The sequence below is a fragment of the Pistacia vera genome, unplaced genomic scaffold (assembly GCF_008641045.1).
Source record: "Pistacia vera cultivar Batoury unplaced genomic scaffold, PisVer_v2 Contig357, whole genome shotgun sequence".
Lineage (NCBI taxonomy): Eukaryota > Viridiplantae > Streptophyta > Magnoliopsida > Sapindales > Anacardiaceae > Pistacia > Pistacia vera.
In genome coordinates, this window is record NW_022196176.1 from 379,235 (window position 1) to 402,805 (window position 23,571).

General features: G+C 33.6%; 1 pseudogene; it reads left to right on the forward strand.

Moving 5' to 3' along the window:
* The first annotated feature begins 4,647 nt into the window (after positions 1 to 4,647).
* LOC116139653 lies at positions 4,648 to 23,214 on the forward strand (annotated as a pseudogene).
* Positions 23,215 to 23,571: the final 357 nt, after the last annotated feature.

A 23,571-nucleotide genomic window follows, 5' to 3' on the forward strand; every position in this document is an offset into this window, starting at 1 on the left:
AGAATATGGATGCACAACAGGGGCCGATCAATGGGATCTACCTATTGGAACAGCTAACATGAAAACATTGCAGTCAAGAAAAATATGGTCTAGTGTTACATATGTAGTTGCTGTAACGATGATTGTAGAGATTTGGTCTATATGGGATTCAAATTGCCATTGAAATCTATGAAGGAGCATGGTCTGAAAATGGACTCGGGTAAGAACCCCCTAAGTTTATCAAACGATATTATCTTATAGCTTAGTTAATAGGCTATTAACTAAGGTATGAGTTTGTGTTTTTCAGATCTAAATCTATCTCAAATCTGTATAGATTTCATTGCATCATCTATTTTGTCAGTTCATTTATTTTTTGGGTGGATGTATCGTAACCATTTTCTAGTAGATTCTTGATGTTGTGAAATGTTGGACAAGACTCTGGTAGTTATAATGTCTAGTAGATAATATTTTTGCTCGTTAGGTGAAGGAGGAGGAAAAGAATAATATAGGATTCTTAAGAGGAGAAATCAAGAAAGGGATACCAAGGACTGAAATACTCTATCCTAAAATGTAGAAGATAAGGACTAAATACCTGTTTGCACCCTTCCTTTACGTCTTGCATTGTCAGGTTACTGCCTTTAGGACAATTTTCTGCCTATTACAATTGGAAACTTTATATTCTACATAATTTACACTGAAAATTATCTGCATCAGAACTATTTGTTCCTGATAATTCACTGACTCATTGTTGTTTTTTGCGTAGTTATTCTTTCTAAACTGTTTGTACAAATGGGATGAAACCAACAATAAATGAAGAATGTCTATATATATATCATGTAGGATTTTGCAAAGTTGCTCACCTTCTAAAGGTATCGGATGAGAAAACTCTTAAAGGTCTTTTTTGCTCACTTTTGTATTACACTTGCAAGAAGATGTTTCCATAATTGATTGGTTCTTGTGACTTATTACCGTCATGCAATTTTATGTATAGTAATGAGTTGTATTTTAAAAGAAAACATTTGAAATGCTTACTGTAGATTATATTGTTTTACTATTAGTTATCTGATTCTTGTAACTATTTTCAGAATTTAGTTTTGATGGGTACCATTGTTTCCAAATTTTGCCAACAATAAGGGTCATAAAAGAGATTACAATGTTATAGAAACTAGAAAGCACATTCATAACAAAAATTCTTGACTTAGATGGGTGTATGTTTGACTGTTTAACTACTTGATTTGTGCTGGTCATATATGTTAATGTATCAGTTAACATATATGATCAGTTAGTTCAGTATCAGTTACTAGTTTTATAGTATCATATCAATTTTCCGTTTTACAATATTAGAACAATTATTAGTTTATGGTATTAGATCATTTATCAATTATTAGTTTTAATGTAGCATAAATGAACTAATAAAGTAAACAGTTAATAATAATAGTTTCAGTATCATATATTAGACATTAAAAATACAGAATCAGAGAAAATATATAAGGTATCTCTAGTTTATTAATATCAGTTTATAAGAAATAATTCAAATAATTGTACCATAATTACATAGACATTATTTTAAAAAAAGTATAAGTAAAGAAAAAATGTTTTACAAAATCATCTATTCATTGAGTATTTTTAGGTCATCACAGGATCGTGCTGAACAATGATTTTCATTTGAGGTTGGGTCCACACGCCAGTTTCATTTTGCATGTCATGCATCATTTAATGATGTAAACTGCATGAGGATTATCACCCATAGGCTTATTATATGCACATTTCCATCTGAATTTATGATATGTACCACTTTGTTTTTAGAAAAAGGATTTGGTACAAAAGAGTTTTCTTTCAAAGAAAAATATTACAGTAGAAAAATATGAAATACTATAATAAAATGAATAATTATAACATAAAAGAAACATCTATTTACCTTTTGTCTTGTTTCTATTTTTGTTATTATATATTTGTCAAGAATAANGTTTGGATTTGCACATGTAGTAGATCTTAAGGGTTTGAGGATTATTTTTGGTGTAAATTTCAGTAAGCAAAAGTTGTATATGAGGAATTGTGGAATGGTTCTTACTTCAACTACGACAATAATGGTAGCCGCTCAAGTTCATCTATTCAAGCTAATCAGTTTACTGGACCACATGTAATAGATCTTAAGGGTTTGAGGATTATTTTTGGTGTAAATTTCAGTAAGCAAAAGTTGTATATGAGGAATTGTGGAATGGTTCTTACTTCAACTACGACAATAATGGTAGCCGCTCAAGTTCACCTATTCAAGCTAATCAATTTACTGGACAATGGTATGTTACAACTGATTAACTTCATTCATTGATATTCTCAATTATCCATAGTGTTTCACATGTTTCTGTTTCTCAATATATATTCGTTTTTAGTTCAAATCTGATAAGACAAGAACTTACCAGGTGTCTCTAATGTAGTTATGCACGAGCATGTGCTCTCTCAACGACAGTTGATGAAGACAAAGCAAAAAGGGCATCAAAGAAGGTTTTTCTCTATAATATCTTAAAGAATATCGATGCACCGATCAATGGGATCTACCTATTGGAACAGTTGACATGACAACATTGCATTCAAGAAAAATATGGTCTGGTGTTGCATATGCAGTTGCTGTAATGATGATTGTCGAGATTTGGTTGATATGGGATTTCAAATTGCCATTGAAATCTATGAAGTAGCATGGTCTGAAAATGGACTCGGGTAAGAACCCCCTAAGTTTATCAAACACTATTATCTTATAGCTTAGTTAATAAGTTGTTAACAAAGGTATAAGTTTGTGTTTTTTAGATCTAAATCTATCTCAAATCTGTATAGATTTCATTGCATCATCTGTTTTGTCAGTTCATTTATTTTTTTTGGTGGATGTGCCGTTTAACCATTTTCTAGTAGATTCTTGATGTTGTGAAATGTTGGACAAAACTCCAGTAGTTATAATGTCTAGTAGATAATATTTTTGCTCCTTAAGTGATGAAGGAGGAGAAGAATAACATAGATAGATAATATAGGATTCTATATAGGGAGATAAAGAGAAATTAATAGGTTAAGAAGAGAAATCAAGAAAGGGATACCAAGGATTGAAATACTCTATCCTAAAATGTTGAAGATAAGGACTAAATACCCGTTTGCACCCGTCCTTTACGTCTTGCAGCGTCAGGTTACTGCCTTTAGGACAATTTCTACCGATTACAATTGGAAACTTTATATTCTGCATAATTTACACTGAAAATTATCTACTTCAGAACTATTTGTTCCTGATAATTCACTGACTCATTGTTGTTTTATGCGTAGTTGTTCTTTCTAAACTCCTAAAGCTTGGACCACTGTTTATTGTTTTAGAGCACTAAGTTGCATGCATTCTTTGGCCTTATGGGAAATGGGCTCTTACAAGGCCAAAACCTTGTAAGAATCGAATGAAACCATCAATAAATGAAGAATGTTTGTATATATATCATGCAGGATTCTGCAAAGTTGCTCGCCTTCTAAAGATATCGAGTGGGAAAACACTTAAAGGTCTTTTATGGTCACTCTTGTACTACACTTGCAAGAAGATTTTTCCATAATTGATTGGTTCTTGTGACTTATTACCGTCATGCAATTTTATGTATTGTAATGAGTTGTATTTTAAAAGAAAACATTTGAAATGCTTTCTTTATTAGACAATTTGTGGTTTATAACGCTATCTCCTCTAATAGAGTTTTGTTCCTATTAATGATGTGCAAAGAATAAGAAAGACATTTTGAATACTTTTCCTGATTAATTTAAGATCTCAANTTTGAAACGGATAGAAGATCATGTCTTGAAGCTAACAAATATAAGTGTTCTTGATGAAATTGTAGATGTAGTTGCTGCATGGTCAATTGATGTGAAGCCACAGACAATTATCAATAGTTTTAAACATTGCAAGATGAGGACCCTTGATGTCGATGAATTGCAAGTTACAAATTAAGCGGAGGAGGAGAATCAAAGAGTCATAGTAGAATTGAGTGATTATATTCGATAACTTCACAACACTAATCGAATGGATATTAATATCTTTCTCAATCATCTAAATGAATAAGTCATTCATGTCTTATTTGAAGAAGAAATCATTGCTACAATTAGACAAGAATAGAAAGGAAATAATCATGAGTATGATAGTATGGAGATACAAAAAATTTCGTGCCAAGAAGCTCTAAACATACTTGAGACGTTAGAAATATTTTGGCTTCAACAAGAAGATGTCCATGCTAGTGAGTAATGTACCCGTAAGTTAAAAGATGATATCAACTCTAAAACATAAATCATTGTCCCAAAAAATTTTAAATAAATATTTTATTTCATCTTAAATTTTTGATGTAACATAACATATTTTTTTTTTTTTTTACAATATATAGATAGTTATTACTATGTGGAGGCAACTTTTCTTAAGACGGGAATTAGAAAAATTATAACTTATTATGATGTGAAGTTTATTTTTATTTATCATCATCCTAAAATAGGAATATAATTTTTTATAATGGTAGAGAGGTTTTAATATATATATAGTTTTTACGAAAAACCTTTGGTTAGCAGTGCAATAAACCCAACTCTTCAGTACACTTGAGAGAAACACAGAGTAAACAAAGCAGAAGAATGGAACCAGAAAGATCAAACCTTAGTGCCAAAAACCCGAGAAGAAGAAGACACAGACACGGCTATGGCAGATACTAACGAAAACATAGAAGCAACAGAGCCCAACTCTCTAGACTCGAGAGAGTCAAGTGACTCAGACTCAGAAGATAAAGATGAAGCACAGCAAAAATTATTGAGTCCTAGCTCGCCAATAAGCCCTCCAACTATGAAGTCCATGTTAAAGTATGTTTTTATATCAATTTGAATATGAATTTCAATACCCAGTGCTTGGATTTTTGTTTTTAGTAATAACATTGTTTTGCTTGTTTATTGTTTTTGTTGGTGTTTTTAGTTCATAAGGGTTTTGAGGAAGATGGGTGAGATTGAGAAGTTGAGACAAGCAAGAGAAGCTATGAATGGGATTTTTTTTCCATTGACTCCTGTTATGTGGCAAGAGTGGGCTCGAGATGAAGCTTTTATTTCAACTGGGTATGTTTTAGTTTTTGCATTTTGTGTTCTTGTTATTGGTTTCATGATCAAATTTTGATCGCTTAGGGTTTATGGTTAACGAGAGAAAGCATAAAGAGAAAAATTAAATGGATTCATTTGAAAGGAGGAAGTGATTATCTTTTGCGGTTTAAATGGTGAAAACAATGTTGAATTCAAGTTTATGTGACTTCTATCTATTGAACCTTAGCTCAAATGTCGGCTTAATTGAGTAAAAGAAATGAAGTTTTGATCTTTCTTCCTTTTTTTTTTTTTGTATGTTGCAACTAGGAAGCAGTGATGGTTGACTTGGGAGGTTAGTTTTTGATAATTTGTGACTGTCTGATATTTTGTTTGTTTATAGATTTTGAGTTCCTTCTTGTCATTGCTTTTATGGACAACCTGTGTGCCCTCTTGCAAAACTCATTTCTCTTAGTATAAGTATATTAATTTCTCCAAAACATGAAGCTCAATGTTGAAAATCAGTAAGTGTACCTCCTGATGACAGTTACCCCCAAAGGAAAAAAAAAAAAAAAATGAGAGAAAAAAAAAAGGTGGTAAGCTAAATTTTTAAGATTTTGATCTTTTCTTGTTCTCATGACTGATACTAAAGCTTTGGGTATACTTTAAGATTTTATCGCTCTGTCTAGTTGAAGGTAGTTTCTTGCTGATTCTCTGCTTCAACTTTGTAGACCTGAGGCATTTCTGGGGATTGAGAAGATTTATGAAAGAGGAGTTTCTGATTATCTGGTAGGTTTTTGTTATCATTATGGATTTTGAATTACTTTATGCATTGATTTATGGATTAAAACATAGTGATTTTAAGAATTCTCACTTGTGGTATTTTTAGTTATTTTCCTAAAAATAATTTTCTGATTAAAAAATTCAGCTTGCCGGATCTATGACCTTTGAATGGCTGAATTTTTCGAATAAGTAATTATTAATAACAAAATGGCTCATTAGTTTCATTTGTATGGTAGAGATGAATGTAGGCCTTGCAATTTAGAATGGATATCAATATTCTTACATTTGTGATGGTGTTTAAAGACACATGGTTCGTTTTTGATGCATCATCAAATTTTTCTACCAAATTGGGCAATAGGATAAAATTTTTTCAAACTTTTGGGGAGTGGAAATTGATAGAGCACCACCAATACCATATAGGAGAAGGGATAAAAGGGGTAATTAGTGGTTAGGCTGTGAGAGTTTGTTAGCTTAAGCACGTGGAGATAGTGGCGAGAATATTGTGATTAGTTAGTATAAACTTGTGCAGATGAAAGGAAATAGGGCATAATATGTTTTAGTGGGAATTGTTGGGAGCTCTGTAGCTCCTCGATTTGCTAGGCTATCATATATTTCTTTTTCGTCATCTCTTTACACTTTTCCATGAGAAGTTTGTATTTCCATTTTCAAAGTCAAATCAATATAGAAGATATCAGTATTATTAAGAAATCCTTTGTTCATTGAAATGTTTATCTGTATTGAGTGATTGAAGTTCTGGGTTTCTAACATAAATCTATTTTTTTAAGTGGCAATACATTTTGGAAGTTTTAATTGCATGTTGTCATATTTTTCCCTACTTTTTGTGGAATATTAAGTTCTTGCTACTTTCAATCAGATTTTGCATATATGCGGAATCAGGGAATAAAAACATTAATTTCGTTCTTTAGAGATCCTTTATCTAAGTAATTCTATAAAATTGAATGACTAGAACTTGTTCTGATGCAATCTGTCTCACTTTGGTGTGACTGCTGACATTTATGCAATACTATGATCCATCTGTATGTGAATTTTCACTTGATGGTATTACGAAGGCAAGAAATCTCTTCGAGTGTGCTATAACTGCTGCTGGTCTGCATGTTGCTGAAGGCAGTAAAATATGGGAAGCATACAGGGAATTTGAGCAAGCCATTCTCCACACCATAGATGAGATCAGCATTAAGGTGAGAATTTATAATATATATATTAGAAACTTTTTAGAAAATGTGCTTGAAGGGGATGCATTCTATTAATCAATTTACTTGATTATGTAAAGTCATATTCCATCCTACTGGTTTGGTATTATGGTTAATAATGCTTTTGTGGGTCTTCCTTTATATTTCCTAGAACCATGGCCCAAGTTGCATGCCCTATTTATTTTAGAAACTTTTTTTTCTTCTTTTTGTCATCTATGTATAGTTCATAAATTTTGTTCTTTCATTTCCCTATGAAGTGCTATGTACCAAGAAAGAGTGTCTGATTTCAAAATTTACATTTGGAAAATTACTGCTCTTTTGCAGGAAAAAGAAAAACAGGTTCAGCGCATCCGAAGTATATTTCACCGTCAGTTGTTTGTTCCCCTTGCTAACTTAAGATAAATCCTTCTTGCCTACAAGTCTTGGGAGGTGGAACTGGGGACTACTCTAGATATTGAATCAGTTGATTTAGATGGGATTCCTTCTACTGTTGCCTCAGCGTACCAAAAGGCATTGGAGATGTATAATGCTAGAGCTAATTTTGAAGAACATATTGCAAGGCAGGATATATCTAACTCCGAAAAGTTTCAACAACTCATGGTATATGGCATTTACTATCAGATATTGTTTTAGACAGCTAAATGATAGTGCTAGGTTCTTATGTGATACCTTAAGAATTTAGGTTAAATGGTAACTTGATATGATATTAAAGTGTAAAGGTCATGATTTGAGTCTCCTATCTATTACATCCTGCTATATTTGGGTTCATCTTTCTGTCTGAATTTGGGCTTGGTTTATGTAACATGTGAAGTTGCTTGTTACAAAGCTAAATATCATTGTTGTGCCCGTACCTTTTCAAGCTTAAGTTTTTATGTCAAGTTGTTTATCAACAAAGTTGCTATTGAAATTTCATTATAATTTCAATTTCTTATGGTCTTTCTTGCTTCTAATACAAGTAATCAATTTATGTTAACTTTAGATCTTCTCTTCTTCTTCTTCTTTTCCTAAGGGTGGGCGATTGTATAAGAACTTGTAATGTGGTAATAGGTTACCTTTTTTTGTTTCCTTCGTTAAAGTGTTAATACTATTATTTTAATTTGAAATTTTTGCAGAATCTACTTGAAGTTTGAACAGTCTTCTGGAGATCCAACTCGTGTTCAACTTCTCTATGAACGTGCTATTACCGAGTTTCCAGTATCAAGTGATATCTGGCTTGGTTATACTCGCTATTTGGATAAAACCATGAAGGTTTCACTCATATTTTCTCAATTCTTTATGTTCTAGGTATTTGTAATTTTAGCAATGAATCATCTCTTTTTCCTTCAGGTAGGAAATATTGTGCGGGATGTTCATTCCAGGGCTAGGAAAAATTGTCCTTGGGTTGGTGATCTTTGGGTTCGATCTTTGCTTGCTTTGGAACATTGCCGTGCACTTGAGAAAGAGATATCTACTGTAAGTTTCAGTTGTTACCCTTCATCTGTCGAGAATTATGAGAGATTGTTATAAGTAGCTTAAGAGTAATGAAGTTTCACAAACTTTAGTGTTGGAATTTCATTCTGCTCCTTTTACAAATATGGAGGTTTACTCTTGTTTAAAAAGATTTTTATATCATATTCAAGTCTTTGAGAAGTCCCTTCTATACACTGTTTCGACCATTGAGGAGGTAAAGATATCTTTTCTCTAATTTGCAGGCTTGACTTACTACTCTTTGTAACTTGTTATTGTTTCATCTACGTTTTATGCATTAAAGATTTTGTTAATTGGATCCTCTTTGTTTAAGTACCTAAACTTATTCCTCACTTGAGCGGATGGTTTGAGACAAAGAATCCTTTTGCCTCGAGCAAAAGAGGATGCACTAAATTTTTAATTGATAAGGGAACTGTTTCAGGTTCGCATATGTATACTGTTCATTATTCCTTGTTAAAATTGTTTTTACTCGATGTCAAGAACTTGAAGCTTCTCAAAGACATTTGTAGATGCTCTATTCATGGTGAATTTTAGATGAAGAAAATGTGGACCTTGTAGCTAGTCTACTTTTTCAGGGTCCAAGAATAGATCTCTTACAAATGTGTATCAAGTGCTTCTACTCTTAGACTCTGAAGAAAAGTCTTTTAATTTACTTCATTTAGTGTGCTGTTATAGTACCATTATGACCACTTTATGTAGAAGTTACAGTGCATAACTCTTGATACTCCAAGATGGCTTTTGCTAATTGCTAGATTGTTAGCTTTGTTAATTGTTTTGTCATGGAATAGTGTCCTTTGCTAAAAAATTTCTCATTTAGCATTGGAGTTGCATGCACGGAAGATATCTTTATGGATCTGTGAATTTATAAAATTTGCATGTCATATTCAACTGGTACAGTGTTGTTGTATAATGGTTGTTTTCAATATTTGTCTTTATAAACAATTAGCCTGATGTCTCTTCAGTGTACCATTGGAATTGCAGGCCTTGTATGATTGGATGTATTATATATACTTGAATACTTAACTATGAAGTTTCTTGCATTCAGCGGGCGTTTGATTACTTATCTCAACAGATGAAGAATACAGATGGTTTGCTGCATTTGTACGCTTATTGGGCTCATTTGGAGCTAAATTTGGGAAAAGATCAAGCTACAGCTCAGGGCTTTTGGGAGAGCCTGGTTAAGATCTGGTTTGGCCCATTCATCTTTTTCTCTTTCTTATCCTTTATAGTTCAATATGATTGATTTATGATTCATCTTTGTATTTTTTCCATATTACTTGTTTTTTGTCTATGCAGCGGGTCAATGTTGGAAGCCTGGCAAGGTTATATAGCTATGGAAATTGAACTGGGACATTTAAATAAAGCTAGGTCTATCTACAGGAGATGCTACAGTAAAGATTTAGTGGGACAGCTTCAGAGGTATAATTCTTTTACATTACTTGCTTTCAATTATTCTAGATTGATTTATGGATAGGATTTGAATTTGAAAGTTTTTAAACTTGTTTTTTCCTCCTTCCTTCTCATTTTTTTTTTTGGAAAATTGTTGGTTTTAGTAGTATACAATGCAACTTTATTTAATCAATTGATATTTGTCATCTGCAATGCAAATATTTCTATCTTTATTCTCTTTTTCTTGCTGATGGAAGTTGAAATCAGACAAATGGCTTAAGTCAAGGTTGTTTAAATGTTGTTTATCAAGGAGGGCAATTTATGGAGATCTTTTGAACTCTTAACATAGAATCATGCTCTAAAGCTGAGAATTTTTTTAGAGAGTAGCCTTGCAATAGGTCAACATGTTACTCAGGCACCAGAATCACAATAGTTTAATATGTCATTTTGAATAATTTTTCCAAATCATATGTAAATGATATGTGACAGTATCTCTGGGGATCATGCTACTTGAAAATCCATGACGTTTACTTTTTTAACTTCAAACTTTAGAGTTACTGAAACTCTGATGAAATTGTGGCATAAATGAAGCAATCACATTTAAACCATAGGTAGCAGAGTAGTTTTTGAAACACAATAGGCTGATATCTTTTTCCACTTGGCTTATTTTTTGCAATATGTTTGAAGAAAAGTTTCTTAATTCAAGCTTTACTTTCCGAGTTTCATGTCAAAATATGCTATAGGTTAAATAAAACTTATTGATGTAAATAATTTATATGACCTATCATAAAGTCATCTAAGTTCTCTCTTTTCTGTGATCAATTCAGGGTTTAGTTTGATAAAGTTAACCTTGTTATTTTCATCTAATCTTGATTGACCTTACTATATTTAATCGGATTGTTTCCCGACTTTGTACTCCTACTCCCGCTCCCATTCATATTATATGATCTCATTGATGATCTCACTACATCATCTAAAGTTACTGACAATTCTTGCTTCTTGATTTTATGATATTGAAAATATTTTTTGGGTCCACAACTCCAGGGTGACTTTCTTCAATTGTTATGTACTGCCTTTTGGATTTGTTGATATATTCTTTTCCTGAAAAAACAGAGTTATTCAGGACATATGCCACAACTGGTTGCGTTTTGAGAGGGAATACAGGACACTTGAAGATTTTGACCACGCTGCACAGAAGGTACACATTCTTGCTGTAGTTTTAATTTATTTGCTTTAAGTGCCAATTAATCACATATTTCTTTTTTCAGTCTAATGTGTATGATGCATTTGCATTGCTATTGAGAATTAGTATGTATAGATTTATTTAAAAACAATTGAAGTGTTTAACTAATGATATTTTAGCTAGTTGCGATGTCCGCCTTATCTAGTAACCATATGTGTTTGACTAAAATGTGCCACATTAGCAGTTGTCTTTGATGACCTTAAATGATGTGCTTGTAAATGGGTTGTGTTTATGTGCCTATGTACATATTATGAACTCTTTGCTTCTCTCTTGTCAAAGCTTAAATACTACTAGTGGATCATTGCCTATCTGTTTAAATTTTTAGTTTAAGTGATAACTTAATAGAGTATTGTAGCAAGGTGGTCCACAGAGTCTTGTGTTTAAATCTCTCTATAAGATTTGGGCCAGTTTGGTTTGTGATTCAAAAACAATTTTGAAAAACCAAGTTACAATTAAAAATTTTAAGTTTTATCTCTGTATTTTAAATATTTGAAAATATATATTTTTTTTAAATCTCTTTATGAGATTTGGGCCAGTTTGGTTTGTGATTAAAAAATAATTTTGAAAACTAAGTTACAATTAAAATTTTTAAAAGTTTTATCTTATTATTTTAAATATTTGAAAATATATTTGGTATTTAAAAATTGTTTTTGAAGTTAAAAACTATATAAAGACTGAGAAATGATATTTTTCTTGTTTTCTAATTTTCCACTAATTTTTAGGATTATATGCAATAACATTGTTTTGAAAACATTTCAACTTATTTTAATAAAAATGTATTTTCATAAAATTCCTTATATTCCTTGTTTTTGAAAATAAAACACTATTTAAAATTTATATCAAATAGGCTCTTATTTGGATTATAAATTTGTATTTGTATTTGTATTTGTATTTGTATTTGTATTTATGTTATGTTTATGGTTGTGATTGTGGGTGTTCAACGCACGAGAATGTGTTAAAATGGATGCTTAACTATCAATTTAAGCTTTTAAGTCAAGTTGTTACGAAACAATGTTAAAGTTGTCACTGAATTATGATTCATCGGCTTAGTATTTAGTGAATGTATACAAGCCTTGCTATTTTAACTCAATGCGTAAAGATGCTTGTCTTTGTTCCCTTTCTGAGGTTACACCCCGCTTGGAAGAGCTGCAATTATTTAGGTTATAGCAGGAAGCCAAATCTGTTCCTGAACTAATAGATCACAAAGAGAAGTCACATAAGAATTGTGTTAATGGAAAGAGAAAAACATATTTGAACATGACTAACGAACAATCTCTAGCTAAGCGGCAGAAAAATACTGCCCAAAACCCAAACAAAGTGCATGGGAAAGGAAAGGGACGAGCACAAAACTTAGCTGAAGAAAACGAAGTAGAAGCAAAACCCAAGTTTGAAGAGCATCCAAATGACTAGCACATCAAAGACTCCACCACTGGAAAAGCCAGAGGATACACTGGCAAGTGTACTACATTTTTATCAAACCTTAACTTCAGGGCAAGTAGAGATTCTCCCGCACTGCAGAGAGAGATTGCTTTTTATTCTTTTTTAATGCTGGATAGGCAAATACAGAGAGATAATTCTAATGGTTTTAAATTTTTTCAAGCAACTTCAGAAGATCTGAAAAAATTCTTTAGTGATGTTGGTGGGGTTGAATCTGTTCGAATTCTGAAGGACAAGTTCACCAGAAAGTCAAGGGTATGACTCTGTTTCTCTCATTCATTATTTGTCAATGTTCTTTGTGCTTTATGCTTCAAATGAAGCAAAAGAAGCTATCCACTGGACCTTCCATGTGCACATCAGTCTTAAAGTCAAATCCTTATTTAACATTGCCTGACCTTTAAACTTCAATATATGTATGCATAATGTGGACTGTACCATAGAAATTAGCTCTAAGAAACTAATTTTAATGAGACTGGGAGATCAGCATGGCTGATGCTTTAGGAAGATTAAAACTGCTAAATGCAGTATATTCTCTTTGATCAAATTTCTCAAGGGTGCTCACTGAAACTTCAATTTGATTTATTCCTTTCATGCAGTCAATAAATCATTTAGTTCTTACGCTTTTGGTTTTAAGATGAATGTCCTTTCCAGAGACGATTATGCAGTCTTAAATAAACCTGCAAAAGGGTTGAATTCCATAATTATGGTAAAATTACTGAATTTTCTAAAGCATAAAGAGTCTAACTGTCTAAGAGCATATTTTTTTTCATTTTGATAGCAAGTGATATGCTTACGAGACTCAACCATAGTCACATACAGATTTACCAATATTCCAGCTTGTCTTTAACTGTAGGGCAAGTGATCTCTAGCTTGATTATACTCGCTATTTGGATAAAACCTTGAAGGTTTCACTCATATTTTCTCTTTTCAATTCTTTATGTTTAGATATTTGTAATTTTAGCAATTAATCATCTCTTTTTCCCTTCAAGTAGGAAATATTGTGCGAGATGTTCATTCCAGGGCTAGGAAAAATTGTCCTTGGGTTGGTTATCTTTGGGTTAGATCTTTACTCGCTTTGGAACATTGTCGTGCGCCTGATAAAGAGATATCTACTGTAAGTTTCAGTTGTTACCCTTCATCTGTTGCGAATTATGAGAGATTGTTATAAGTAGCTTAAGAGCAATGAAGTTTCACAAACTTTAGTGTTGGAATTTCATTCTGCTCCTTTTACAAATATAAAGGTTTAGTCTTGTTGTTTAAAAAGATTTTCATATCATATTCAGGTCTTTGAGGAGGTAAAGATATTATTTTCTCTAATTTGCAAGCTTGACTTATTGCTCTTTGTAACTTGTTATTGTTTCATCTACATTTTATGCGTTAAATATATTTGTTAATTGGGCCCTCTTTGTTTTAGTACCTAAACTTATTCCTCACTCGGGTGGATGGTTTGAGACGAAGAATCCTTTTGCCTGGAGCAGAAAAGGATGAACTAAATTTTCCATTGATAAGGGAAACCTTTTAGGTTCGCATATGTATACTGTTCATTTTTCCTTGTTAAAATTATTTTTTCTCAATGTCAAGAACTTGAAGCTTCTTAAGACATTTGTAGATGCTCTATTCACGGTGAATTTTGGATGATGAAAATGTGGACCTTGTAGCTAGTCTACTTTTTCAGGGTCCAGGCATAGATCTCTAACGAATGTGTATCAAGTGCTTCTACCCTTAGACTCTGAAGAAAAGTCTATTAATTTACTTCATTTAGTGTGCTGTTATAGTACCATTATGACCACTTTATGTAGAAATTACAGTGCATAACTCTCGGTACTCCAAGATGGCTTTTGCTAATTGATAGATTGCTACCTTTGTTAATTGTTTTGTCATGGAATAGTGTCCTTTGCTAAAAAATTTCTCATTCAGCATTGGAGGTGCATGCACAGCAGATATCTTTATGGATATGTGAATTTATAAAATTTTCATGTCATATTCAACTGGTACATCGTTTTTGTATAATGGTTGTCTTCAATATTTGTGTTTATAAACAATTAGCCTGATGTCTCTTTAGTGTACCATAGAAATTGCAGGCTCTGTATGATTGGATGTATTATATATACTTGAATACTTAACTGTGCAATTTCCTCCTTTTAGTGTGCATCAGATTACTTATCTCAGCAGATGAAGAATACAGATGGTTTGCTACATTTGTATGCTTATTGGGCTCGTTTGGAGCTAAATTTGGCTGCAGCTCTAAGTGTTTGGGAGAGCCCAGTTAAGATCTGGTGTGGGCCATTCATCCTTTTCTCTTTCTTATCCTTTATAGTTCAATATGATTGATTTATGATTCATCTTTGTATTTTTTCGGTATAACTTGCTTTTTGTCTATGCAGCAGGTCAATGTTGGAAGCCTGGCAAGGTTATATAGCTATGGAAATTGAACTGGGACATTTAAATGAAGATAGGTCCATCTACAAGAGATGCTACAGTAAAAGATTTAGTGGGACAGCTTCAGAGTTATAATTCTTTTACATTACTTGCTTTCAATTACTAGATTAATTTATGGACAGAATTTGAATTTGAATGTTTCAAAACTGGTTTTTTCCTTTTTTTTTTTTTTTTTTTTTGAAAATTGTTGCTTTTAGTAGTATACGATGCAACTTTATTTATCAATTGATATTTGTCATCTGCAATGCAAACATTTCTTTCTTTATCTCTTTTGCAACTGATGGAACTTTAAACCAAACAAATGGCTTAGTCAAGGTTGTTAAATGTTTTTTCATATAGGGCAATTTATGGAGATCTTTGAACTCTTAATATAAATCATGCTCTGCAGTTGAGAATATTTTAGAGAGTAGCCTTGCAATAGGTCAACCTGCCACTCAGGCACCAGAATCACACTGTTTAATAGTCTTTTGAATAATTTTTCCAAATACTATGTAAATGATTAGACAACTCTAGGGGTCATGCTAGTTGAAAATCCATGACGTTTATTTTTTTACTTTAACTTTGGAGTTACTAATACTCTGATGATTATGGCATATGTGAGCAATCACATTAAACCATAGGTATGGACTAGTTTTTTAAAACACAATTGCTGATAAAGTGACTAGGACACCCTAGCTTCTTTATTTACAATTGTACCCATTGTTTCAGAAATAATTTTATTTTCTTTTAAGTGTGAAACTTGTCAACTCACCAATACACCCAAGTTTATTTATCTAGCTCTAAATATAAGAGTTCTAGGCTTTTTTATAATTCATAGTGATATTTGGGGCTATCTAGAGTTACAAATATTGTAGGGTCTAATGTGTTCATTACGTTTATTCATGATCACACTAGAGTATGTTGGGTATACTTGATGAAAAAACAAGTTGAAGCAGGTCAATTGTTCAAAAACTTTCATTCAATGGTTGAAACTTAGTTTTCGAGAAAAATCTAGTTTTATGGACTGATAATGATAAGGAATATTTTCACTCTATCCTAGGAAACTACCTTTTACATCACGAATTGTACATCAAAGCTCTTGTGTTATACCCCTCAACAAAATGGATACCTAAAAGAAAGAATAAAGAAATACACCTATTATAGGTAGCCAAAGTCTTAATGTTACCATGAATGTACCTAAGTATTTGGAGTCATGCGATTTTAACAGCTGCATATTGATAAGCAAATTACCTACTAGAATTATGGATTTTCATACACCTCTTGAGACTTTGCTAAAGATCTTTCCTAGTTGTAGATCCTAATACTTTACCCTTAAAAGTGTTTGGATGTACTGCTTTTGTACATGTTATGTCTCCTAATAGAGGAAAGCCATACTCTAGGGCCATTAAAGTTATCTTCCTTGGATATTCTTCACACAAAAAGACTATTAGTGTTATTGTCCTATAAAGAGAAAATTATATGTCTCTAGTGATGTTCATTTTTTGAGTCACATCCATTGTTTCCCACTTCTCTTCAGGAGAACTTGAGAGATTGTTAAGGTCATTCGTGGGAAGTAGTGTTCCCTTACAACCACACTGTAGTCAGTCTCAGTAGTCTCCTAATCCAGGTCAAAGTTCAAATTCACCTAGTTTCTTATAGGTAGCCTAGTCCTAAAGAAGAATAGTCAGTCTCCTAGTCAGCCTAGTAGGTTAGGTTCCATAGGTCAGCCTAGTCCCATAGGGAGGAGTCAGTCTCGTAGTCAGCCTACTAATTTAGGTCCTACTCTAACATATTGCCCACTCTCGTAAACCAAACTCTTAGAAAGATAGGAACTAGGGAAGGTCTGAGAGATTAAATCAGTTGGGTCTGCAATGTTGTTCTCGAAGAACTGACTTCAAAGTGGAAGGAAATCTAATATCGCATGAGCATCATCCCCACTGGAAGAAACCATGATTCACATTCACAAGGTAAGGAAGAACTATCTTCTGATGAGTCTAAATTTGGATGAGATACATTTACCTATTGCACAGGAAGGGTGTTAGATCCTGTACTTTTTCATCATATTGCTAACTATGTGGCAATCTAAGTTGGCAGTTGATTTTGGGATTCACCACTAATCCTCAGCTTTAAAGGTTCCAGCACCGGTACATGAGTCTTAGGGGATGAAGTGGAGGAAGACTATGATAGAGAGATGGAGGCTCTTGAGAAACAACAAGACTTGGAGCTTGAGTTTACTTGAAAGGAAACACACTATGAGCTGCAGTGGTGGTTTACTATTAAGTATTAGGTAGATGGAACAGTTGAAAGGTATAAGGCAAGTGTGGCGGTAGGGGATTTATGCAAACCTATGGAGATACTATGAGGTGACCTTGCTCTGGTGGCTGTTGAACACTATCAGGTGCTCATCTCTTGCAACAAATCTAGACTGGCCTCTACAACAACTAGATGTGAAAATGCATTTTTGAATGGTGAACTTGCAAAAGAGTATACATGGAAATGCCATTAAGGTTTGAAGGGATGTGGAAAGGATGGAAAATGTGCAAATTGAAGAAATCATTATATAGCCTAAAACAGTCTCCCAGGGCCTAGTTTGAAAAATTCACAAAGGTTGTTAAGAGGTATGGTTTTACTCTGGGCAACTGATCATACATTATCCTTAAAACCTCTATAGGTAAGATTATTATTCTAATTGTTTATGTAGATGATATTATTATTACTAGAGATAGTTTTGAAGAAATGGAGCTATTAAAGGTTCTTGCTTGGGATTTTGAATTGAAAGACTTGGGGTAGTTGAGGTATTTTCTTGGTATGGAGTGTGCTAGGAGTAAAAGAATTTCAGTTTCACAAAGAAATATGTGCTGGATTTACTAAGGAGATAGGTATGCTAGGTTCAAGCCGTTGAGACTCCCATTGAACCAAATCTGAAATTTAGAAAATGAGTTGTATGCTCTGGTTGTAAGTAGGTAGTACAAGGCTGGTTGGGAAGTTGATATACCTATCTCATACTAGACCTGACATAGCCTTTCCGGTGAGCGTAGTGAGTCACATATGCATAACCCACAAGAGAAGCATTTTGAGGCTTTGACTAGGATTCTAAGGTACCTTAAAATGACCCTTGGGAAGGGGTTGTTTTTTGGTAAAAAGAATGAGGAAAAGTAGAAGCATTCACGGATGCGGACTGGGCGGGTTATGTGGATGATAAAGATCGACCTTAGGTTATTGCACTTTTTGTGTGGAAATTAGTAGCCTAGAGAAGTAAGAAGCAAACGTGGTAGCTAGAAGTAGTGTTAGGCTAAGTTTCGTGCTATGGCTCATGGGATTTGTGAACTAATATGGCTAAGAAGTATCTCGGGAAAGCTTGAAATCAAGTTGCGGAGCTATGAGGTTGTACTGTGACACAAAGTTACGATTAGGATAGCACCACAATCCAATGCTCATGACAGACTAAGCACGTTGAAATAGATAGACATTTCATCAAGGAGAAGATAGAAGATAAGTTGTTGTTGTTACCTACTTGCCTACAAGCAACAACCATATATTCTTACAAAAGGACTGCCTAGACAGTTGTTTGTTAATCTAGTTTCCACTGGGAATGATAAATTCTCTTCACCGGCTTGAGGGGGATGTAGGATTCTAGATTAGATATGATCAATTAGAGTTATCTAAGTCTTATCTATTTTAAGAGATTAAAAGAAAAAGTTACATGTACCCCCGCATGAGGTACGTTGTTATTGTTTCCTCTTTCGCTCTTATTTGAGTTGGTTTTTGGCAATTGTTTGATTGAGTGTTGTTGAATGTTTGCCCTGAAATTGGTTGAAAGAGAGTTTAGTGTACCAAGCTTCGCCGGGTGAAGGATAATCTTCGCTGCGGCGAAGATGTGTTGAAACCACGGGGAACACTCTCTGGACAGTTTCGCCGCGACGACAGAAGTTTCTTCACCGCGGCGACAGGCCGATTAAAATGTTGGTTAAGTTTTAGATATTTTCTTCCCTAAGGGCAATTTGACCATTCTACCCTAATTAGCAGGAAATTGGGGAGTTATTGTAAGGATTTTTTCATGGAGAATATGTTATATGGGGTGAGTTTGTAATGAATCAAGATTGGATGGAATTCCCAAGAAGAGTAAGGGCAAAATGGGAATGATGTGTATATATTTCATTAAAGGAATTAGAGTTAGCAAACCTCATTCTTCTTCTCCAAAAACGCAACTCTCCATCTTTCTCCTCTCAACTTCTCTTTTCTTTTGATCAAGCATTCCAAGGGGTTTTTGAATTATTTGGGGTAGAAAGCAACCTAAGCTTCCTAAGGTAAGATTTCTACTTAAGTTGTGTGATTTGTGAGTTTTAGTTTATATTGAAGTTTGAGGGTTTTTGTTATTTTGGTTAAGAGTAGAGAAAAAGTCAAGCAAAACATAAAGGAAGAGTTTGGTGAAGTCTCTCCATAACAAGGTAAGTAAAACCCAACCCAAGTTGAGATTTATGTTTTCTTGATTAGGGTTTTTGATAGAAATGATGTATGTATGTGATGTACATGTATATGTCATGTATAGAGGTTGAAATAGGTTTCTATGCCTTGTGAATGCTTCATCTTCAAATAGAGAAATGAGTTGTTGGGTTGGAAAGGTAGTTTGAGATGATTGAAGGGGTGTTATGGATCCCTTTTTGGAAGTGTTTTGTTTGACAGTTTTTATGGTTTTGTGAAGGGGTTTTTCCCCATTCTGGATGGTTAGAAAAAGTTTTAGAATCATTGCTGTAGTAGAGTTTCATAGTGCACATGAGTTGTTTGATGAAATGCCTAATAGGGTTTGAGTGTGAGTATGAACCTTAATTCTTGCAACATTGCATGTTGGCATTTCTAAGCGCATTGGTAGAGATGAACCATCCATAGGCACTAATTGTGCATTGAAAAGTGACCTAAGAAAGTGTAGGAACTTGTGTATACAATTGCCCTATGAGTAAGAGCTTGTGGGTACACTACTTTAAGGGTAGAGAGAATGAAAAAGCTAGAATAGAGTGAATTAGAAGTAGAATAGATGGGTTATGCTTTGTTCATCACCCGACAGTTATGGGAATCGGTTGATGCTTTGTGATCACCACCCGAATAGCCCTTAGAGATGGGTCGATGCTTTGTGATCGTCACCCGATGAGTAGTAGGAACGGGTGGATGCTTTGTGACCACCACCCAGTTAGTTGTTAGAAAGTGGGTTGATGCTTTGTGATCATCATCCAACATTTAGTAGAAGCGGGTTGATGTTTTGTGATCATCACCCGACGGTGACTAGAGACGGGTTAATGCTTGGTGATCGTTACCCAAAGGTCATGAGAACGGGTAGGTGCTAAGTGTTCTCCACCCGATAGTTAGGACAACCGAGTAGTGCTTGTGATCCCCACTCGTTAGTCACTGAGAACGGGTTGGTACTGGGTGAATTCCACCCGATAGTCATGGAGAGTATGATGGTGCTGTGTGAACCCATCCGGCCGTACCTCCGGTAAGATGGCCATGGTATTTATAGAAACAGAAACAGAACAGAATATAAAAAGGAAGAATTAAAGAGTTACACACGGGGGCAGACAGTTAGAGGTTTTACTTACTGGCATTATTTGTGCTCACCCTTTATTTTCCTTTGTGGATGCGGTTCTAGGTGTTGATGTCGGTCGAGGGGCGCGGCAAGCGAGGAGCAATAGCTACACTGTTCCCCTGTTTTGTCTTTTAAAATGAATTTTTGTAAACAGTACTCTTTGTGTATAAAAGACATATGAATTGAAATGAAAGAAACTTTGGGCCCATTTTTCTATTGTTATTGTGCATGCATTGTACTAGTTTTCAGTAGATGTTACTATCAGATTTGTTTTCTCTTGATTTCTTGTTTAAATCTCTCTATATGAGATTTAGGCCAGTTTGGTTTGTAATTCAAAAATAATTTTGAAAAACTAAGTTACAATTAAAAATTTTAAAGTTCTATCATAAATTTTAAATTTTTAAAATATTTTTGTATTTTAAATCTCTTTATGAGATTTGACCAGTTTGGTTTGTGATTCAAAAATAATTTCAAAAAACTAAGTTACAATTAAAAATTTGAATTCATCTCAATTTTTAAAATATTTGAAAATATATCTGGATTAAAATTGTTTTTGAAGTTAAAAACTATATAAAGACTAAGAAATGATATTTTTCTTGTTTTCTAATTTTACCTAACTTTGGATTATATGCAAAACATTTTTAAATCATTTCACCTTATTTTAATAAAACCATTATAAAATTCCTTTATTCCTTGTTTTTGAAATAAAACACTATTTAAAACTGTATATGTTTAATGTTATATCTATGGTTTGTGATTGTGGCTGTTCAGCGCACGAGATGGTTAAATTTAAGTAGGTTGTGAACATTAACTATCATTAAGCTTTAAGTCAATTTGTTACATACACATTGTTAAAGATGTTACTAAATTATGATACATCTGCTTATATTTATTGAATGTATCATCCTTGCTATTTAACTCAATGCGTAAAGATGCTTGTCTTTGTTCCCTTTCTCAATTACACCCCGCTTGGAAGAGCTGCAACTATTTAGGTTACAGCAGAAGGCAAATCTTTTCCTGAACTAATAGATCAGAAGAGAAGTCGCATAAGAAAGTGTTAGTGGAAAGAGTAAAACAGATTCAAACATGACTGACGAACAGTCTCAGCTAAGTACAGAAAAATACTCCCAAACCCAAACAAAGTGCATGGGAAAGAAAAGGGCGAGCACAGAACTTAGCTGAAGAAACGAAGTAGAAACCCAAGTTTGAAGAGCATCCAAATGATCAGCACATCAAAGACTCACCACTGAAGAGCCAAAGTACACACTGATGAGTGTATTGCATTTTTATCAAACCTTAACTTCAGGGCAAGTAGAGATTCTCTCCACTTCAAAGAGAGATTGCTTTTTATTCTTTTAAACACTGGACATGCAAATACAAAGAGATAATTCTGATGGTTTTAAATTTTTTTTAGGCAACTTCTGAAGATCTGAAAAATTCATTAGCGATGTTGGTGGGGTTGAATCTGTTCGAATTCTGCAGACAAGTTCATCGGAATTCAGGGTATGACTCTCTTTCTCTCATTCATTATTTCTCAATGTTCTTTGTGCTTTAGGCTTCAAATGATAAAGGGGAAGCTATCCACTGGACCTTCCATGTGCACATCAGTCATAGTCAATCATTATTAACATTGTCTGACCTTTAAACTCAACATATGTATGCATAATGTGGACTGTACCATAGAAATTAGCCCTAAGAAACTATTTTAATGAGACTGGGAGATCAGCATGGCTGATGCTTCAGGGAGATAAAACTGCTAATTGTATGCCATTCTCTGTTATCAAATTTCTCAAAAATGCTCACTGAAACTTCAATTTGATTTCCTCCTTTCATGCAGTCAATAAATCATTTAGTTCTTACGTTTTGGTTTTAAGATGATTTCCTTTCCAGAGACAATTATGTATTCTCAAATAAACCTGCAGAATGTTGAATTTCATAATTTAAGTAAAATTGCTTAATTTTCTAGGTATAAAGAGTCTAATTGTCTAAGACATATTTTTTCATTTTGCTAGCAAGGGATATGCTTGGAGACTCAACCATAGTCCCATACAGATTTACCCATATTCCAGCTTGCCTTTAAACTGTAGAGCATCTGTATGGGACCCATTACATACTAATTATAATATCCTCTGATCGATTTTTGAAGGGCCTCGCATATGTGGATTTTGCCGATGACGCGCCCTTTGCTGCAGTTGTAGGAAAGAACAAAAAAATTTTTCTTGGGAAAAGATAAGCATTGCAAAATCAAATCCGAACCAAAAGAAAAGGATTCTGCTGTTCATGAGGCCTCTAGAAACATGGTAGGCTAAGTGGATTATGTTTTATCTTTGTATTACTTGTCTGTGTTTGTTTGTGTGCAATGTAGTCTATAGACGTTTGCATGTTTGTGTTTCCTCACTTCTACCTTTTATTTTCTTACTCCTTTGGGTTAAATGGCAGTGCAAAGTAGTAATCAGACTTTCAAGGAGTCTAGAGCACCACACTGTGTTGCTAATAAATGTAGTGATAGCATGCAACTGAAGGGGAGGAACACATTAGCAATGTCAAGGAACATCAGACCACTTGGTGTCCCCTCAACAAATCCAAAAGTTGAGGAAGTGGAAGATGAGATGCCAAAGTCAAATAATGAGTTCAGAGAAATGTTCCTTAAAAAATGAGGTTTGTTCCTGAGGTTACATGTTACATGTTAACTAGAATAGCACAGTAATTTACAAACTTTTCTTTCTTTTAAAAAACATAAGGTTTCACCTTAATATGTTTTTGTAAATATAGTTATGACAAAAGATACATGTTTTAGGACAAAAAACATATGTGCTATTGAGATCAATCTATATCAGTACCCTTCTTGTAAATTTTCTTCCAGTTATGTCAAAGTTTCTACTCATTTTATTCAAAAGGGTAAAGTTCTAATATGTTTCCTGTGGAACATATATTTCATCCAATTTGTGATGAGGATAGCCTCAATACCTTACCCCAAGATTTAGAGAAATTTTAACCAAATAGATGGCGATCAA